This window comes from Pongo pygmaeus, chromosome 6 (assembly GCF_028885625.2).
Source record: "Pongo pygmaeus isolate AG05252 chromosome 6, NHGRI_mPonPyg2-v2.0_pri, whole genome shotgun sequence".
Classification (NCBI taxonomy): Eukaryota; Metazoa; Chordata; class Mammalia; order Primates; family Hominidae; genus Pongo; species Pongo pygmaeus.
This window is the reverse complement of record NC_072379.2, coordinates 79,792,546-79,806,026: the sequence shown is the minus strand read 5'-3', so window position 1 is coordinate 79,806,026 and position 13,481 is coordinate 79,792,546. Positions and strand designations below refer to the sequence as shown.

Below are 13,481 nucleotides of genomic sequence, written 5' to 3'. Positions count from 1 at the left end.
GAAAAATTCTCGAGATTTCTAACCTAGTTCTTTATATCCATTGTACATATTACGGTATTTCCTTTTAACGCTTTTTAAGATAGAAAACTATTGTGCTAAGCATGGATTGATTTCATTATGAATTTAAGTTATAAATTTAGAACCATAATGAATCAATGAATAATTAGGCCAGTGTGTAAGAGAGAGAAATATGTTAACTTACTAAAAGCTGGGCATAGAACATAGCTCTGCCAGGAAAAAGTGTGCATAATTTCAAGTTGCTTGATTCTGGTGTGAGTTTGGAAAGTGGGAATCCGAGTTTTTATAAGGTATTTAGATGACAGCTTTTTCACCCTCTTAGGTAAATGGCAATTGAGCTTAATGCACATGATACTGTATGTTCTAAGTATTGTATATAGTAAACTATACTTTATACCAGTCTTTATATATAGATGTACAGTTTAAGTGAATATAAAGTTTCAAGTTAGCAAACAGTCAACTCTTCACCTTATGTTAAGTAAAACAATGACTTAGTAAGGAAAGTATGACTCATTTAAAATTCTTCATAAAGAGAATAATTTGTCAGTACTAGTGGAGAACTATTAAATGCCTCTCTTAAATTTGCCTGGAATGTGTATTTTTTTGTGTCTTCCTACTTAGGATTAAGCATTTTAGAAATATTTTGTGTTTCCTATTTGAAGTTTTTCATAATTATGCTTTTTAAGACTAGACTACGTTGAGTAAATTCAGTATCCAGTTATTCTTAAAATTGCATCACAAATTTATTTCAGGATACATATAATGAGTTCTTCTTTACCTAATATGAAAAAGTATGTTACTAGGCATATGCTACCATTTGTATATTGATTTGTGCTAAAATTAAAATTGCATTATGCAGTTTAACTTTATAAGCCATGGTAATTTAGAGTCTTTGTGTGGTAAAATCATTGATTGGAATTTTTGTGACAGTGCAGTTATAAATAAACCTTAAGTAGAAAATGGAAAGCTTGATGCTGAAATTAAATTCAGATAGGCTTAAAAGTTTAAGCTTCCCAATACAACCATCTTTTCTTTTAGAAGATTTCTTAAGATTTGATTAAAGAGGCTGATGTACAAACTATAGCAAGGCTGAAAGGTATGACAAAAATCTTTTTACTTCAAATTCAGTGGGATTAAGTCATTCTTTTAAAAGAAGAAAGCGGGGGTGGGAAGGAGACTTGTTCCATAAAATGAGAAGTTAGCCTTTTATCTTAAAATCTGGTTAGAAAGGAACTCCAATGTGTGCTTAAATTATTTTGCAGCTAATTCAAATGTCCAAGGGGAATATATATGCCAAAATCTGTAATGTGTGAGAATAGGAAGTGTCCCTTGGAGAGAAAAAATATATATAAAGAAACTGGTGTTTGTGATTTAGGGAAGCACATAAGAAGGTGGGGGAAACTGAAAGGAAAGTCTAAATAAATTATCTAGCACCTGTAGTATGTGCTGCCTTGTACATTGAAGGTGCATGTTGGGGGCAACGAGAGGCAATATTAGGGAGATTCTGGGATGGGAAACCTGTATATTAAAGCACACTTAAACGGGTAGATGTTGGATAATAGGTAGAATTTGAAATTAAATACAGCTTGGCACAGTTATTTGCATTCTTGGTCATTGTATTTTCTAGGGCTGCGGTAACAAAATACGACAAACTGGGTGATTTAAAACAACAGATTTATTGTCTCAGTTCTGGAGGCAAGATGTCTGAAATCAAGATGTAGGTACGGCCATGCTCTCTCAAGGTTCAAGGGGAGAATCTGTTCCATGCCTCTTAGCTTGTTGTGTTACTGCCAATCCTTGGCGTTTTTTGGCTTGCAGCTATGTCACTCCAGTCTCTGACTCTGTTATCACGACATAATCCCTGTGTGGCTCTGTCTTCATATGGTGTGCTCCACTTCTTACAAGGATACTAGTCGTATTGGATTAAGATCCACCCTAATCACCTCATCTTAGCTTGATTACATCTGCAAAGACCCTATTTTGAAATAAGGTCACATGCAGAGGTACTGGAATTAGGACTTCAACCTTTTTTGGGGGGGGACACAGTTTAACCTGTAACAGTTACATGGTTTATCTTTTATAGCGTTCAGTAAATGTTTAGCATTGTAGACTGAATCAGAGGCTATAGTGGAAACAGGATGGGACACCTACATTTATTTACATATATCAGTGATGTCTTAATCTGTTTTCTGTTGCCTCTAGCAGAATATCTGAAACTGGGTAATCTATAAAAAAAAGAAATTTATTCCTTACAGTTAGGAAGGCTGAAAAGTCCTGGTTCAGGGGGCCACATCTGGTGAGAGCCTTGCTGGTAGGGACTCTGCAGAGTCCTGAGGTAGCACAGGGCACCAGATGGTGAGGGGGCCGAGCATGTTAGCCCAGAACTCTTTCTTGTAAAGCTACCAGTTCCTTTCCCATGATAACCCATTCATGAGGGCGGAACCCTTAGGACCCAGTCACCATTTAAAGACTCTAGCTCTCAATACTGCCACAGTGGCAATTAAGGTTCAACATGAGTTTTGGAGGAAGCAAACATTCAGACCACAGCAAGTGCTTACTATGTGCCAGGTCCTAGAGATGAAACAGTGGATAGGCAAAAATCTCTGTCCTCGTGGAGCTAACATTCTGAAACACGGGTTCTAAAAATGTGGTCCCTGGATCTGCAGCATCATCATCATCTGGGAAGTTGTTAGAAATTGAAATTTTCAGGCTCCATCCCAGAACTCTTTATTTAACTAGCCTTCCAGATGATTCTGATGGAGACTCAGGTTTCAAAACCACTGATCAAGATGGAAAAGAGACAGTAAACAAGATGGATAAGTAAAATAATATTAGATATTAATAGGTGCTGTAGGTAAGCATAGGGTGGCCAGTGAAGACTCCTGAAAAGTAAAGACCGGAAGGAGTTGGAGAGTGAGCCATATGAGCATCTGGGTGCGTGTTCTTAGCAGAAAACCGTAAGTGCAAAGACCCTGGCACGTTTGAGGAATGGCAAGCAGTTAGTATTAGGTTCAATCTATGAAATTGCTGCTGTTTGTTCATTTTTGACCTACAAAAACACCAAATACTGGGGAGAAGAGATCAGAAAGAAAGGGGTGGAGCAGGATGCAGGTTGTGGGAAGATGGTTGTAAGGTTTTGGCTCTCTGAGATTAGGAACACGGGAGGGTTTTGAGCAAATGAGTGATGTGATCTGATTTCAGTTTTAAAAGGATCATTGTGGCTACTGGTAAAAATTGGCCAAAGAAGGAAAGGCTAAAGGAAGGGAAAAGTTGGTTAGAATGTTGTTGCAGTAGTTAAAAGACAGAGAGGTTGTTCAAACCAGGGTGATAGCAGTGGAGAAGTCAGAAGAGGTACAAGACTAAAAACGCACAGTAAATGTTTTGAAAAGTAAGTTTTTTTCATCCCTCTCCGGTTACCCCAGTTACCCAGTTGTCCTCAAAGGCAATTAGTGTTAAAAGTAGTCTTATCTCTATTCTTCCTGAGATTTTTTTTTTTTTTTTTTTTTTTGAGACAGAGTCTCACTGTGTCGCCCAGGCTGGAGTGCAGTGGCGCGATCTCAGCTCACTGCAAGCTCTGCCTCTTGGGTTCACGCCATTCTCCTGCCTCAGCCTCCCCAGTAGCTGGTACTACAGGCACCTGCCACCATGCCCGGCTAATTTCTTTTTTTTTTTTTGTATTTTTAGTAGAGACAGGGGAGATCTTTTATGTAAATATGAGAAACAGTTTTAACAAATTAGCGGAGAGGCTGTTACCTGGAAACATTTAGCAATGTCTAGAGACATTTTTGTTTGTCACAACTAGGGGGAATACTACTGGCATCGAGTAAAGGCCAGGGATGCTGCTAAACATCCTGCAGAGGGAAGGACAGCTTCCACAACAGAGAGTTATCCAGCTCTTGATGTCAGTAGCGCCAAGGTTAAGAAACCTTAGTTTAATGGGATTTACAGAGGTTGGTAGGAAGCAAGTGTTGTAGTCAGAGAAGACGGTAGGAAGAGGAGCTGACCATATTGGGAACCTTTCAGGAACTGTAGATAGTTCAGGATTGCTGAAGCAGACATAAATTATAAGGCACAGAATAGCAAAAGATGAGGCTGGAAACCTGGACAGGCTCTAGATCATAGCCTTTATATATATATCGTGTTAATAAAAAATGTTTAGTTTTTGTCTTGTAGGCAGTGGAGTTCCGTGAAAGGATTCATGGGGTGACATGGTCAGCTTTTCATTTTAGAGAGCTCATTCTGGTGACAGAGGGGGTATGAGTTAAAGAGGAATAGCACTTGAGTCAGAGAGGTTAGGTATTGTAATAGCCTGGGGGAGAGAGGAGAGTCTGAAATAGGATAAATACTAGAAATGGAGAGGAGACAATGGATTAGAATAATATTTAGGAAGTAATGTTGGCAAGACTTGGTAATTGGATTTGGGGTGAAGATAAGGGAAGCCTTAAGAATATCTCTGTACTTTGTAGTTTAGATAATCCTATGGCTCTGAGTGAAAGAGGAACCCATTGGTGAATAATTTAGGTAATTACCAGTAATTAAGGTAAAATGAGCAGAGGAAAGTAATGAGTCACTTTGGAGGTGTTGAATTAGAGATGCCTATGGTCCACGTGGAAGTATTTAGCAGGCATTTGTGTATGTGAATTTGAAACTTGGAGAAGTCTGAAAGGATCAAGAGATCATTTTAACAAGTGTGGAGAAATTAGTGAACTTTAATTTTTATCATATTTCACTCTGTAGATAAAAATTGCCTCCCTTTATTTAATTTTTATCAGAAAAGTAATGTGTATACCTTACACATTACTTTGTAATGTGCAAAATTAAAACATCAAAAGGTTATAAAATAAAAAAAATTTGTCCTTCCTTGCTCATGCCACCCAGTGCTAGTTCCCAGAGATAGCTCTTGTTAAATATCATATGTATATATATCTTAACAGATTTTAAAATATATACAGAAACATTTAAAAAGCCAAGTGAAATCATACTAGAAAATATTTCAGTACATTGTCTTAAAAAATAAACCTTTTATCTTATACAGTTGTTAAAATGAATGACGTTGTGTTATGGATAAAATAAATGAAGGGGTAAAGTGCAAACTAACTGATAAGCATGATCTCTGATGTAAATTAAAAGCTGAACATACATACGTGATGATATAGGCATTACGGAATGCCTATATCAATGATACGAAAGCAGTTAATTTTGGGGTGAGATAGTGGTAGAGATAGTAAAGAAAATTTACTCTTTTCTGTCTATGATTTTCTTTCATTTGTTTAGGTTTGTTCCTTTTGTTTTCTTTACATTTTCTGATGTTTAAAAAAATACCCAGTATACCTTATTAACAATAAAAAGTAACCTTTGTCAAAAGCACAAAGATTTTCCTTATCAGCACATGTAGATCATTGTTTTTAACAGCTACTACTATTCTATGCTATGGCTCTATCTTTTTTTTTAAAACTAGTTCCTCATCAACAGACAGACATCTTATGGTTATGGCTGTCTTGAGCATCTTGGCTGACTTCTATGATTGTATCTGTAAAATAAGTTTCTGATTACAAAGTGATATATCAAGGCATAATTAGTTAAAAATTTAAAAAGATGTTGTGAAATGCCCTTCCAAAAGACAGTAAAAGTGTGTATTATGAGAAGAATACAGAACTACCAGTTTTCTTATATCTGTGTCAATAACAGCTGTTAATAAACTTTAAAAGTTTTGCCAATATGTTAGGTTAAAAATAGTATCTCTTCATTTGATTTACCTTTGTGAGTGAAATTTGAACATCGTTGACCATTTTTTACTGTGAATCTTTTATTTTCTTTGTCTGTTTTTATATTTGGTTAACTATTTATCTTTTTATTATTTATGATACTTTTTGGTTCTTTTTGCTGTACATTAAAAAAATATATTTCATAAAGAAATATGCCCTTTAACCAGCGACTTCACTGCCAGAAATTTATCCAATGAATAAACTCATAGTTTTTTAATAGTCACAGCTTTTGAGTGTGGGAGAGATCTCAATTCGTAATATAAAAATGCAAAAATATATTTTCTTCCAGTTTTGTTTTAATTCCATTTTCTAAAATACTGAAATCTTAGAAACATTTGAAATTGTTACCAGAAAGTAAGGATCCAGCTGGTTTTGTTTTTTTTCCCAAAAGATTAATTAATTCAATACCATTTCTTCAATAAGCCACCTTTTTCTTGATTTGAAATGCTGTTTATTATATATTAAATTTCCACATGAATTTTTGTTTTTCATAGACTATTTCAACCTGATAAAGTCCCTTTGTAAGATTCATCTGATAAAGACCACCAGGGACACATCTGTAGGCGGACAAAGGTTAATTAGCTTGCTGCAGTGAGGGAGACTTGCACAGAAGAGGAAATGTCAACATTTCTAAAGAAGGAACCAGGGTTATTATAGGATTTTGGAGAAGGGTGGAGTTTGGACAAAGTTTAAATGCAACAATATTTGATAAACTTAAAGCCCAGCAAGACTGTGTGTCAAGGGTTAATAAACATCAGGCCTGGGCTGAGAAGCTGACTCAGGATTCTGATTCCCTGGAGACTACAAAATCGAGATGCATGTGGAATGTTGTGTCTGGAAACCCCTTATCTGAAGCTCTGAGTTGCAAAGTGAGGCTGCTTCTGTTTCATAATGATATACCATCAGTGCAAGAGTGGAATGTTCCATTCTCACTTTATAAAATTTCAAACAACATAGTTTCTGACAGTCTGATGTAGAGAACAGTTTCTCAGCGCATTGTCTTTAGTATTAACAAATGCATTTTTTTAAACAGACTCAGAGTCTGTTCAGCATAAATACCAAATTGTTTTCATTACCTTTTTTTAAGGTAATATATTTTTATATGTAGTAAACTTTGTCTCTTCCCCTCCCCCAGTTCCCCTTTCAAGAGATTTCCAGTGATACTCACCTATTTTTCCAGATAACATTTAGAATAATTTTTGCCACATTAATTTTTTAAAATCTTTTTTATAACTTAAAATTGATCAGATCAGATTAGTACACCCCTTCCGACAATGCCCCTTTCCAGAATTTCCCAGTTACATCCACATGTTTATTAGTCCAAAGTTTTAGAATACTTTTTGCCAAGTTATATAATTTTTTAAAATCTTCCTGTGTTTTAGCTGGGATTACTTTACATACGGGTTAATTCGGAGGAAATCAACATCATTATCATTGATAGCTTTTTTTTCAAACTTCTTAAAATTATGGTAAAACACATATAAAGTTTACCATCATAATCATTTTTAAGTTTACAGATCAGTGGTATTAACTACATTTATATTGTTGTGCAACCATCACCGCTGTTTACTCTTTATTTTGTAAAACTGAAGCTGTATATCCATTTAAACAATAGCTCTCCATTCTCACCTTTCCACAGGCCCTGGAAACCAAAATCCTACTCTATCTCTGATTTTTCACTACTTTAAAGTACTTCATGTAAGTGGAATTGTGCATTATTTGTCCTTTTGTGATTGGCTTATTTCATTTAGCAAAATGTCCTCAAGACTCATTCATTTTGTAGCATGTATCAGAATTTCCTTACTTTTCAAGGCTGAATACTATTCCATTGTATGTAAATACCACATTTTGCTTGTTCATTCATCCTCAGTGAACACTTAGTTTGCTTCACATTTTAGCTCTTGTGAATACTGCCGCAATGAACATGAGTGTACAAATACTTTCTTGAAACTCTGCTCTCAAGGGGTATATATCCAGAAGTGGAATTGCTGGATCATATGGTAATTCTGTTTTTTTGTTTTTTGAGGAATTTTCATACTGTTTTCCATAGCAGAAATAACATTTTACTTTCATACCAACAGTATATAAGGGTTCCAGTTTCTCCACATTCTCTTGAACACTTAAACTATTTTCTGAATTTTGATGGTAACCATTCTTATGGGTATAAGGTAGCATCTCATTGTAGTCTTGATTTGTTTTGCTAATGATTAGAGATGTTGAGTATCTTTTCATCTGTTTATTGGCCATTTGTGTATCTTTGGAAAAATGTGTATTTGAGTCTTTTGCACATTGTTGAATCAGGTTGATTTTTTTTTTTTGGTTGAGTTTTAGGAATTTTCTATATATTTTGGATACTAATCTCTTATCAGATAATATGATTTGCCTATATTTTCACCCATTCTGTGGCTTGCCTTTTACTGTTGGTAGGGTCTTCTGATGCACAAATTTAAAAATTTTTCGTTAAATCTAATTTGCCAATATTTTCTTTCAATGACTCTGCCTTTGTTGTCACATCCAAGAAATCATTGCCAAATATAATGTCATGAAGCTCTTTTGTTCAGTGTTCTAAGAATTTTATAGTTTTAGGTCTTAAATATTTAGGTCTTTGATCCATTTTGAGTTATTTTTTCCTCTTTTTTTTTATTTCAATAGGCTTTTGGGGAACAGGTGGTGTTGGGTTACATGGATATGTTTTTTGGTAATGATTTTTGAGATTTGGGTGCACCCCTCACCCAAGCAGTGTACACGGTACCCAATGTGGAGTCATTTATCCCTCACCCGCTCCCACCCTTTACTTCAAGTTCCCAAAGTCCATTGTATCATTCTATGCCTTTGCATCCCCATAGCTTAGTTCCCATTTATGAGTGACAACATACAATGTTTGGTTTTCCATTCCTGAGTTACTTTACTTAGAATAATGGTCTCCAGTTCCATCCAGGTTGCTGTGAATGCTATTATTTCATTATTTTTTATGGCTGAGTAGTATTCCATGGTGTGTATGTGTATATATTATACATACCACATTTTCTTTATCCACTTGTTGACTGATGGGCATTTGGGCTGATTCCATATTTTTGCAGTTACAAATTGTGTTGCTATAAATGTGTGTTCAAGTGTCTTTTTCGTATAATGACTTCTTTTTTTCTGGGTAGATACCCAGTAGTGGGATTGCTGGGTCAAATGTTAGATCTACTTTTGGTTCCTTAAGGAATCTCCACACCGTTTTCCATAGTGGTTATACTAGTTTACATTCCCAGCAGCAGTGTAAAAGTTTTCCCTTTTTACCACATTGACGCCAACATCTATTATTTTTTGATTTTTTGATTATGGCCATTCTTGCAGGAGGAAGGAGGTATTATTGCATTGTGGTTTTGATTTGCATTTCCCTGATAATTAGTTATGTTGAACATGTTTTCATATGTTTGTTAGACATTTGTATATCTTCTTTTGGGAATTGTCTATTTGTGTCCTTAGCTCACTTTTTGATAGGATTGTTTATTTTTTTTTTTGCTGATTTGTTTGTTTTTTTTGTAGATTCTGGATATTAGACCTTTGTCAGATGCATAGTTTACCAAGATTTTCTCCATTCAGTGGGTTGTCTGTTTACTGATTATTTCCTTTGCTGTGGAGAAGCTTTTTAGTTTAATTAAGTTCCATCTATTTGTCTTTGTTTTTGTTGAATTTATTTTTGGGTTCGTGGTCAGGAAGTCTTTGCCTAAGCCAATATCTAGAAGGGTTTTTCTGATGATATCTTCTAGGACTTTTATGGTTTCAGGTCTTAAAAGATGTAAGTCTTTGATCTAATCTTGAGTTCATTTTTGTATAAGGTGAGAGATGAGGATCCAGTTTCATTCTTCTACGTGTGGCTTGCCAGTTACCCCAGTACCATTTGTTGAATAGGGTGTCATTTCCCCACTTTATGTTTTTGTTTGCTTTGTCAAAGATCAGTCGGCTGTAAGTATTTGGCTTTATTTCTGGGTTCTGTATTCTGTTTCATTGGTCTGTGTGCCTATTTTTATACCAGTACCATGCTGTTTCGGTAACTATAGCCTTTTAGTTTAGTTTGAAGTTGGGTAATGTGATACATCCAGATTTGTGGGTTTTGGGGGGTTGTTTTTGTTTTTGCTGAGTCTTGATTTGGCTATGTGTGTTCTTTTTTGGTTTCATATGAATTTTATGATTGTTCTCCCTAGCTCTGCAAAGAATGATGGTGATAGTTTATAGGAATTGCGTTGAATCTGTAGATTGCTTTTGGCAGTATGATCATTTTCACAATATTGATTCTACCCATCCATGAGCATGGAATGTGTTTCCATTTGTTTGTGTCATTTTTGATTTCTTTCAGCAGTGTTTTGTAGTTTTTCTTGTAGATGTCTTTCACTTCCTTAGGTATATTCCTAAGTATTTTATTTTTTTTGCAGACATAGTAAAAGGGGTTGAGTTCTTGATTTGATTTTCAGCTTGATCACTGTTAGTGTATAGCAATGCCACTGATTTGTGTACATTAATTTTGTATCCTGAAACTTTACTGAATTCATTTGCCAGTTCTAGGAGTTTTTTGGATGAATCTTTAGGGTTTTCTTGGTATACGATCACATCATCAACGAACAGCAACAGTTCGACTTCCTCTTTACTGATTTGATGCCCTTTATTTCCTTGTCTTGTCTGATCCCTCTGGCTAGGACTTCCAGTACTATGTTGAATAGAAGTAGTGAGACTGGGCATCCCTGTCTTGTTGCAGTTCTCAGGGGAAATGCTTTCAACCTTTCCCCATTCAGTATAGTGTTAGCTGTGGGTTTCTCATAGATGGCTTTTATTACCTTAAGGCATCTCCTTTCTATGCCAATTTTGCTGAGTGTTTTAATTATAAAGGGACACTGGATTTTGTCAAATGCCTTTTCTGTGTCTATTGAGATGATTATGTGATTTTTGTTTTTAATTGTTTATGTGGTACATCACATTTATTGACTTGTGTATGTTAAACCATCCCTGCACGCCTAGCATGAAACCCACTTGATAATGATGTGTTATCTTTTTGATATGCTGTTGGATTCGGTTAGCTAGTATTTTGTTGAGGATTTTTGCATCTATGTTCATCAGGGATATTGGCCTGTAGTTTTCTTTTTTGTTGTTACATTATTTACTGGTTTTAGTATTAGGGTGATACTGGCTTCATAGAATGAATTAGGGAGGGTTTCCTCTTTCTCTGTATTGTGGGATAGTGTCAATAGGATTGGTATCAGTTCTTTGAATATTGGATAGAATTTAGCTGTGAATCCATCTGATTCTGGACTTTTTGTTTGTTGGCAGTTTTAATTACCATTTCAGTCTTGCTGCTTGCTGTTGGTCTGTTCAGAGTTTCTATTCCTGGTTTAATCTAGGAGGGTTGTATGTTTTCAGGAATTTACCCATCTCCTCTAGATTTTCTAGTTTGTGTGCATAAAGAGGTTCATAGTAGCCTTGAATGATCTTTTGTATTTCTGTGGTATCAGTCTAATATCTCCATTTCATTTCTAATTGAGCTTATTTGGATCTTCTTTGCTTGGTTAATCTAACTAATGGTCTATCAATTTTGTTTATCTTTTCAAAGAACCAGCTTTCTGTTTCATTTATCTTTTGTGTTTTTTGTTTGTTTCTTTCTTTGTCTCAATTTCCTTTAGTTCTATTCTGATCTTTGTTGTTTCTTCTTCTGGGTTTGGGTTTGGTTTGTTCTTGTTTCTGTAATTCCTTAAGGTGTAACCTTAGATTGTCTGTTTATGCTCTTTCAGACTTTTTGATATGGGCATTCATTGCTGTGAACTTTCCTTTTAGCACCACTTTTGCTTTATCCCAGAGGTTTTGATAGGTTGCGTCACTTTTATCATTCAGTTCAAAGGATTTTTAAATTTCCACCTTGATTTCATTGTTGACTGAATGATCGTTTAGGAGTAGGTTATTTAATTTCCATGTATTTACATGGTTTTGAGGGTTCCTTTTGGAGTTGATTTCCAATTTTATTCCACTATAGTGTGAGAGAGTACTTGCTATAATTTTGATTTTCTTAAATTTGTTGAGACTTGTTTTGTGTCCTATCATGGTCTCTCTTGGAGAAGGATCCATGTGCTGATGAATAGAATGTATATTCTGTAGTTGTTGGTAAAATGTTCTGTAAATATCTGTTAAGTCAATTTGTTCTGGGGTATAGTTTAAGTGCATTGTATCTCTATTGATTTTCTGTCTTGATGACTTGTCTAGTGCCGTCAGTGGAGTATTAAAGTCCCCCACTATTATTGTGTTGCAGTTTATCTCATTTCTAAAGTCTAGCAGTAATTGTTTTATAAATTAGGGATCTCCAATGTTAGGTGCATATATATTTAGGATTGTGATATTTTCCTGTTGGACAAGGCCTTTTGTCATGATATAATGTCTCTCTTTGTCTTTTTTTAACTGTTGTTGCTTTCAAGTCTGTTTTGTCTGATACAAAAATAGCTACTCCTGCTTGCTTTCTGTGTCCATTGGCATGGAATAGCTTTTGTTGTTGTTGTTGTTTTTAATGTAATTTAATTTTATTTTTTATTATACTTTAAAGTTCTAGGGTACATGTGCACAACATGCACGTTTGTTACATATGTATACATGTGTCATGTTGGTGTGTTGCACTTGTTAACTCATCGTTTGCATTAGGTATATCTCCTAATGCTATCCCTCCCCCCTCCCCCAACCCTACACCAGGCCTCAGTGTGTGATGTTCCCCACCCTGTGTCCAAGTGTTCTCATTGTTCAATTCCCACCTATGAGTGAGAACATGCAGTGTTTGGTTTTCTGTCCTTGCGATGGTTTGCTCAGAATGATGGTTTCCAGCTTCATCCATGTCCCTACAGAGGACATGAACTCATCCTGTTTTATAGCTGCATAGTATTCCATGGTGTATATGTACCACATTTTCTTACTCCAGCCTATCATTGGTGGACATTTGGGTTGGTTCCAAGTCTTTGCTAATGTGAATAGTGCCGCAATAAACATACATGTGCATGTGTCTTTATAGCAGCATGATTTATAATCCTTTGTGTATATGCCCAGTAATGGCATGGCTAGGTCAAATGGTATTTCTAGTTCTAGATCCTTAAGGAATCGCCACACTGTCTTCCACAATGGTTGAAGTAGTTTACAGTCCCATCGACAGTGTAAAAGCATTCCTGTTTCTCCACATCCTCTGCAGCACCTGTTGTTTCTTGACTTTTTAATGATCGCCATTCTAACTGGTGTGAAATGGTATCTTACTGTGGTTTTGATTTGCATTTCTCTGATGGCCAGTGATGATGAGCATTTTTTCATGTGTCTGTTGGCTGCATAAATGTCTTCTTTTGAGAAGTGTCTGTTCATATCCTTTGCCCACTTTTTGATGGGGTTGTTTGATTTTTTCTTGTTAATTTGGATATTAGCCCTTTGTCAGATGGGTAGATTGTAAAAATTTTCTCCCATTGTGTAGGTTGCCCGTTCACTCTGATGGTAGTTTCTTTTGCTGTGCAGAAGCTTTTTAGTTTAATTAGATCCCATTTGTCTATTTTGGCTTTTGTGCCATTGCTTTTGGTGTTTTAGTCATGAAGTCCTTGCCCATGCCTGTGGCCTGAATGGTATTGCCTAGGTTTTCTATTAGGGTTTTTATGGTTTTAGGTCTAAAATTTAAGTCTTTAATCCATCTTGAATTAATTTTTGTAT

The 13,481-nt window shown here is 35.6% G+C and overlaps 1 protein-coding gene across 11 annotated transcripts in view; it reads left to right on the top strand.

The window, feature by feature from the left end:
• Nucleotides 1–13,481, top strand: part of C1GALT1 (core 1 synthase, glycoprotein-N-acetylgalactosamine 3-beta-galactosyltransferase 1) — a 128,132-nt gene that overhangs the window by 24,419 nt on the left and 90,232 nt on the right. Inside the window, exon 1 of one of the 11 annotated variants that reach the window (XM_063667543.1) lies at nucleotides 815–1,739. The exons of 9 other annotated variants lie outside the window; for them this stretch is intronic. The gene's annotated coding sequence lies outside the window, so the exon portion shown is untranslated. Of the gene's footprint in view, nucleotides 1–814; nucleotides 1,740–7,459; nucleotides 7,482–13,481 lie in introns of those variants that run through there. One more of the 11 variants, XM_063667546.1, reaches the window with a different exon arrangement.